The sequence below is a fragment of the Amphiura filiformis genome, chromosome 7 (genome assembly GCF_039555335.1).
Source record: "Amphiura filiformis chromosome 7, Afil_fr2py, whole genome shotgun sequence".
Taxonomy (NCBI): Eukaryota; Metazoa; Echinodermata; class Ophiuroidea; order Amphilepidida; family Amphiuridae; genus Amphiura; species Amphiura filiformis.
The window spans coordinates 10,055,556-10,063,036 of record NC_092634.1 but is presented as its reverse complement, the minus strand read 5'-3'; the positions used below and the strand labels follow the sequence as shown (position 1 = coordinate 10,063,036).

Sequence of the window (7,481 nt, the reverse complement as noted above, 5' to 3'; positions counted from 1 at the left end):
ACTGATCGTCCACAAAGTGACAGCGTCGGTACCACATCATCAATTAAGACAACGACTAAAGTAGCCAGTACTATTATTACTACAACAAAAGGTACACAATGTTCTCTTGATTCTTTGTTGTTAAGGCACACCGACATCGCCTGGCTAATAATAACAGCAGAGATACTAAAATAAATACCGGGATCGATACACGAGTATGTGCTATGCACGATTTTGATATTCAGACGAAAATCTTTGGATACCGGGGTAGAAAATGATGAATATCTCCGTAAATGATTTCGTCTAAAGAAGCCAGATGTGGTTCATATCAGTTGAATATAAGTGTTGAACAGATATGATAGTAGTTAGCTTGCGTCTTGAGAAAGAAGCTTGCGTCTTGAACTCGAAAACTGAAAATAATTCTGATTTTATATGTGCCGAACTATATAGCGCAGTGTATAGGCCAATCGTGGAGGTAGTCAAAAAGCAGTGACCTATGGCGTACCATGCTCACCAACACACAGCGAGGTCAGTCACCGGGCTATTGTCAGTAGCCTTAGTCAGATGTCCTTCGGCCCATTATGCGTCTCAAAACTATTAAACAGGTCGGAACAAAATAGCCATGGGTGGCGGTGGATTCAACCTACCGTGGCGATTTCTGCCATGAAGATATCGGGGCGATGACACTGTGTAAGGGGGTCTGGTCATTTTGGTCATTTTGAAGAAATATAAGGAAAAATGAAAGGAATCTGCCATATTTAATTTTTTTTTGGAAGAAGTAATTATGCGTATTGTGCCTGATGCTTGATACACATGTGTTGTGGTCAAAAAGGTAACAATCTTTTTATTGACACCTGACCCACCTGCCATTCCAGCCCAATCCCTTAAAACTAATGACTTCGACCGAGCGGTGATAGATTACAGCGCTTTAGACCCCTCGACCAAGCTAAGCTCATTAGTTACATTGGTTTTTAAAGTTTGAAATTTCCAAGTTTTATTACCGCCAGCTGATGTGGATTTGAATTATGTTCCTTTAGCGTCAACTGACCGTCCACAAAGTGACAGCGTTGGTACCACATCTTCAATTACGACATCGACTACAGCGGTTAGTATTACTACAACAAAAGATACATAATGTTCTATTGATGCTTTGAATATTTTGGTTTTCGATCCTGATTGGTACATTTTGCAGGAATCTCAAGAACCATTTTTGGGAAAGCTTACCATGCATCAGGTTGGGCTCAAATCCACAAATTCGAGCGACCAGTGATATTATATAGACTTTTTGGCCACCTCGCCTAAGGTTCAAATCCAGTTGAAATCCTGTTATATTATATTGCTTTTTAAGTTTGAAATATCCAAGTTTCATTACCGTAAACTGATGTGGATTTGAATTATTTTTATTTAGTGTCAACTGACCGTCCACGAAGTGATAGTGTTGGTACCACATCATCAATTAAGACATCACCTGAAATGGACAGTACTATTATTACTACAACAAAAGGTGCACAATGTTCTCTTGATTTTTGAATATTTTGATTTTCCTGACCTGGTGGGAACATTGCGAAGGAATCCGAAGAACAACTTTTGTGAAAGTTGGGCTCAAACACACAAACCTTTTGTTAAAACTGATGCCTTCGACCGAACAGTGATAGCTTACAGCGCTTTAGACCCCTTGACAACCTCGCCTAAACTAAGCTAATTAGTTATTATTGGTTTTTAAGTTTGAAATATCCAATTTCCATTACCGCTAACTTATATAGATTTGAATTATATTATTATTAGTGAAATTACCACATCGTAATACAAATTTGTTTCGTATGGATGGTTTCACCCATCCACACTCGTCAGTTGCAATGTGTAAAATGACAAAGAATATGTCTTGAGTTTTGATGCGCGCGCAAGAGGAATTAACGCAACCGCGTATCTTAAAGTTGCGCAACACAATACGCGTCTTAAGTGCGTATCCATGTCTGGGCCTACTTATTGCTAAACATGCTAAAAAGAAGAGCGACTTATTTATAGTTACACAGTAAATGTTTTTTTCTATGCCTGCAGCCACTTGCTAGTTCGTTTCTGTGGTTCAAGGTTGACATTTGTGGTTTAGTTATAATAAAGTATTTCTCAGTAATGCATAGATTGCATTTTTTGCTGCTGGTAGAGTACGATTTACTTCGAGCAATAATTCTCCATTTGATGGAATATGCTACTTTCTTATCATTAAGGTTCCAGATGTAGTTGCTCAGAGCGGTGGCGTATCTTTGATTTACATTTTGAAGGTACTGTTATGGACATTGAATCTTGTTTTAAATGGGCCTTCTGTAAGTCCAACATATGTCTCTTCCTTGCGGTTGTCTGCCCTTGTAACCGTCGCTTGATATATTACTCCCGATATCAGGCAATTTCCATCAAGAGGGCACAATTTGTTTTTGCAGTTGCAATTAGTGGTGTTTTGTGTCGGAGCCAAAGATGTTTTCGCAGATTGCATCACATATTTGTTGTGTCCTGATATAAGTTGCTGCATGTTGGGCATGCAACTATAACTTATCTTTACGGTGTTTCTATTTAGAATCTTGCTGAGCTGGTGATCTGGAGGAAACATTTATCTAGTAGGCTGAGAAATTTCTTTCCAACATTGGTAGAAACGGTATCGCTGTACGGCGGATTGAACCATGTAATGTTCCGTTTACGTCTGCGTTTATTTGTTTGCTGATTGCTATTTTGGCCAGCAGGGTTGTATTTCAGTTCGTAATTGTATCCACTCTTCTTTAAGGCTTCCTGGTATGGTGGAGTTGCGGCGTTAAAGATATCTTCGGTGGACGATATATTTGACAATCTTTTGCTGATGCTTTCGGGGATATTCCTTATTACAGAAGGTGGATGATTACTTTCTTTGTGGACGTATAAGATGGTGTTGTTAGGTTTCATATAAGGTTTGTAGGTACTTGTTCTTAGGTCCATTGTGATATCTAAAAGTCAACGGATTTCTTGTTGGCTTCGATGGTGATTTTAAGGCCATTGTTTGCAAAGATTTTGCATATCTTTTTCTTGATAAGTTCAACCTGTCGGGATGTTTTTGAGCAGGTTGCTAGGCCATCGTCTCTATATAGTCCGACTTCGATATCTAGATGTTGAAGTTTGGATAAAATGTATAATCCTACTAGCTCACATGTTTCTGCCCCATCAAAGCTACCCATTGTAACATCGAATTTAGTGTTACTTCGTTTGCACCAAGGGATTTTGTCGTCATACAGTAGTGATTCTTTAGCATGAAGGATGATATTCTTATCCTGTTGTGTAATGCTAACGTAGGTAGAGGCAAATTCGATGGCTTTCAATAATAAGTCTTTGGTGATGGAAGGGTAGAATTCGCAAATGTCAAAGCATATAAATGATTTGTTGTTCTTATCATCTATGTTATTGAACCATTCAGTCACCTCGTTGGTATTCTTCCATTGGTTTAGTGGGCACTTACTTAGAACTTTCTGGTTGATTCCTTCCAGGATTTGTTTACTTATCTTTCCAAGTTCCGATTTAGTGGGATTGATAAGTCTGCATGTTGGTTTATTAGAGAAGTTTGGCTTATGGTCTTTTAAAGATATAAAAGCTTGGTTTTGTGCCGTAACATCGATGCGGTTGTCAAGGTCTAATTCAGTAGCGATCTTTTTGTCCTTCATGATGATGTTATGTTTGGTAACTGCATTTGATTTCTTATATGACTTTGTAATATTTTCTTCCAAAAGCTTGTTATATTGTTCAGGTTTTTAATTATGAATTCAAATTTGAATTATGTTAATTTCGCGTTAAATGACTGTCCACAAAGTGACAGCGTTGGCACCATCATGGTCGTGTAGTGATTACAGGTTAAAATTCTAAATTACGTATGTCTACCAAAAGTCCAAAAGATATGAATCTATATCACTGTAAGCCCATCACTGTGTTAAGGGTGGTCTTAACCCTGGAATTATAGAAACTTTCGGGCTTCATAACTGCTAAATTATTAGTCTAAAGAATATAAAAGTATACATTTTAGACTGGAAATGACTTGCTGAATTCATCTGTGAGGTCAATTTGGGCCAAAATGCTCATTTTGGAGAAAATCCTAAAAACTGGTTTTTTGGCCCAAATTTTTCGTGCAACGTAACAAAAAAAATTGTTTGGCCAAAAAATTTTTTTATTAATTTTAAAAACTAGATAAAAATATCTAGGGACCGTTTTTTAATTTTTTGAATTTTGACCAACTTTGAGAAATTTGCACCAAAATGGTCAAAAATGCAAAATTTTCAAAAAAATCATAAAAAGCCTGATTTTCGCCCAAATTTCAAATATTTTTGGTGAAGTTGGTCAAAATTTAAAAAAAAAATGAAAAACGGTCCCTAGATATTTTTATCTAGTTTTTAAAAATTAATAAAAAATTTTTTTTGGCCAAACAATTTTTTTTGTTACATTGCACGAAAAATTTGGGCCAAAAACCTGTTTTTGGGATTTTCTCCAAAATGAGCATTTTGGCCCAAATTGACCTCACAGATGAATTCATCAAGTCATTTCCATTCTAAAAATGTATACTTTTATATTCTTTAGACTAATAATTTAGCAGTTATGAGGCCCGAAAGTTTTCATAATTCCAGGGTTCAGACCAACCTTAAGAACCAGTCTTCCTTATTGTGTACCCAACTGCGATACAAAAAAACCTTTAAATTTCTCCAAAAAATATATTGGTTCAATATTTAACACCAGTAACTCATATGTAACAATATAATAGAGACCAAAGTTCATACTTTGTGCCGAATTCATATTTTGCCTATGTGCAGCACAAAAGTTTGACCGGCAATAACAATGTGCGCAAAATGATCCCATCTTACTTTTTGGATAATTAGCTAGAGTGGCTTATGTATAACCGATATCAAGTAAAAACAAAGTGAGAACATGTGTGGGCGTACTAAATCAATACTTTGTGCCAAATTGGCATTATTTTGCCTTGTGCAGCACAAAGTGGAACTTTGACCCACAATAAAAATGTGCGCCAACAAGATCCCATCTTGTATTTTGGAAGATTGGCTAAAATAATTATGTATAACTGATAGCAAGTCCAAAAAATGGGACCACGTGGCCGCACTAATTCAATAGAGGTCAAAATTCATATTTTGCCTGTGTGTAGCACAAAAGTGGAACTTTGACCGGCAATAAAAATATGCGCCAACAATCCCATCTTACATTTTTGATGATTAGTTAAAGGGGCTTATGTATAACTGATAGCAAGTAAAAAGAAAAGTGGAATCATGTGGGTGCACAAATCCAATAGGTCTCACTTAAATATAGACTGCACATGATGGGCAAAATAATTAGAATATTTCAGAAAGTATAAACTTTGACCTCTATTGGATTAGTGCGCTCACATGATCCCACCTTTTTACTTGCTATCAGTTATACATGCGCCCTTTAGCCAATCATCCAAAATACTTGTTGGCGCACATTTTTTTTTATTGTGGGTCAAAGTTCCACTGTTCAACTGTTGTATCGCAGTATGAACTTTGACCTCGATTGAATTACTGCACCCACATGATCCCACTTTTTAAAAACTTGCTATCAGTTATACATAAGCTCCTCTAGCCAAGCATCTATAAAGTAAGATGGGATTTGTTGACGCACATTTAAACAGATAAAAAGTTGTCAATTGCTTAAAGACTCTTTATCTACCACAACTAATACACCTTCCGTTTCTTATGTCCAGGGGAATGGGCTGAATGGAATGCATGGAGTACATGTAATAAAAAATGTGGAACAGGAAGTAAGACTCGATCGAGAATTTGTCTTTCTGATTCGTGTTCTGGAAATGCCACCGAAAGTTCGACCTGCATCAAACGTAAGTGAAACATAGTGAATCATAACACATGCCAAGTAATTCATAAAATAACGTTTTCTTTTGCAAATAAATTATAAAACGGGAGATGAGTTCAATATGGTGTATCAATTTAAGTTTTAGACAAAACGAAATATAGGAGAAGAGTGTAAATTTTGTTCATTTTGAACAATTAACTCACGTTTTAGTGACGTTTCACCACTGATCATGTTGCCTCTACAAATCACTCGATCAATTGGGAGGAATCCAAAGTCATTGATCGTAAAGCTGATAAGAATACCAGGTGGCTCAAAGCCATTTGGATCCGCAGAAAAGGGTGCCTACGCACTCAACATCATCTTTGACCAACTCATCACGCCCTCTACGGTGTCTCCTGTTACCCGTAAAAGGAAACAGTCAGATGTGATGAGCTGCTAGTCTGGAGAAGCCACTAGTTGTGTAACGTCACTGAAACGTGAGTTAAAAACTTCGTTTTTTATAGGAATTGTTCAAAATGAACAAAATTTTCAGTTGAAATCAACATATAGGAGAAGAGATTTCAATGGTTGCGCGTAGCATATCATATTAACATTATTAAAAGAGGAAACAGGAAAATATGGAATCGAACCCAGGACCTCAGGTTTGCAAGGCTGTGTCTCACCCATTTGTCTACAGGAGCTTCATAATTTGACAGACTGTAATTCATGTAATTTTGATAAGCGATCACGCCTCTTTGCTATACAAAAGCAATAATTATTCTTCATTTGAAAACGTTTAACATTTTAAAGAACATTAAAGTTTGTTTAAAAAACAGTAAACTTTGAAACCAATATCATTGAACCGAGAGTGCCCGTCTTCATGTCCAAATGTTGTAGCTTTCTGCGTAGAAAGAGCACAGTGGATGACTATAAATAGTTAATTATGTTGAATTAATAATCCATAGGTGACTGGTGTCTACCAGGCGGTCGGTGTGGACCTTCCTTTCCTGCTGAGAATGGACAAGTGGCAAAATGCCCAGGAAATTGTTGTTCTATAGGTGGTTGGTGTGGGGATACCGAAGATCATTGTACCACTTACCTTTACAAGGATTACAGATGTTGCACTGGATTAACATGTGACGTCGTTAGTTGCTAAATTGATACCATTGACAGTACATGATGTGTGGGAAGCTGCAAATTTTATGACGTTACCGGACTTCGATAGAGCAGGTGGTCCGGGCTAAAGTGTATCCGGGTTGGGTAGGGGTGAGAGCTGGACTCTCTTTGCAGAATATACCGAATCACTTGGGGTACAGGGGAAAGATTTTGACTCAGGGTGGTGTCATCTTCTGCTCGCGTTCGTGTAAATTTCACACTATTGATTGATTTTCAATGAATTATGCGACAGACGTGGTATCGGTGGTCAGATTTTAATGGCCAAAACCAATAATCACTACTATGACACCCAAAGTTCTATATAAATTTGTGGGTCAGTATATCCTGTTGAAACTGGGAAACCAAAAAGACAAAATATCATACCCAAGAAACTGCTTTCTTGCTCGATTTTGTTCTTCATACTCTTGATGATGACCTTCAGAAGCACTTTACTTGCATGACAAATCAGGCTGATGGTCCGGTGATTGGCACACTCTTTCAAATTTCCCTTTCTTTGACAGTGGAATAAA

At 37.2% G+C, this 7,481-nt stretch overlaps 1 long non-coding RNA gene across 1 annotated transcript; it reads left to right on the top strand.

Moving 5' to 3' along the window:
* Window positions 1–7,258, top strand: LOC140156260 (uncharacterized). The gene is made up of 4 exons (XR_011859503.1): window positions 1–91; window positions 1,388–1,483; window positions 5,711–5,842; window positions 6,762–7,258. It is a non-coding gene; the product is annotated as an uncharacterized lncRNA (long non-coding RNA).
* The last annotated feature ends 223 nt before the right edge of the window (window positions 7,259–7,481 follow it).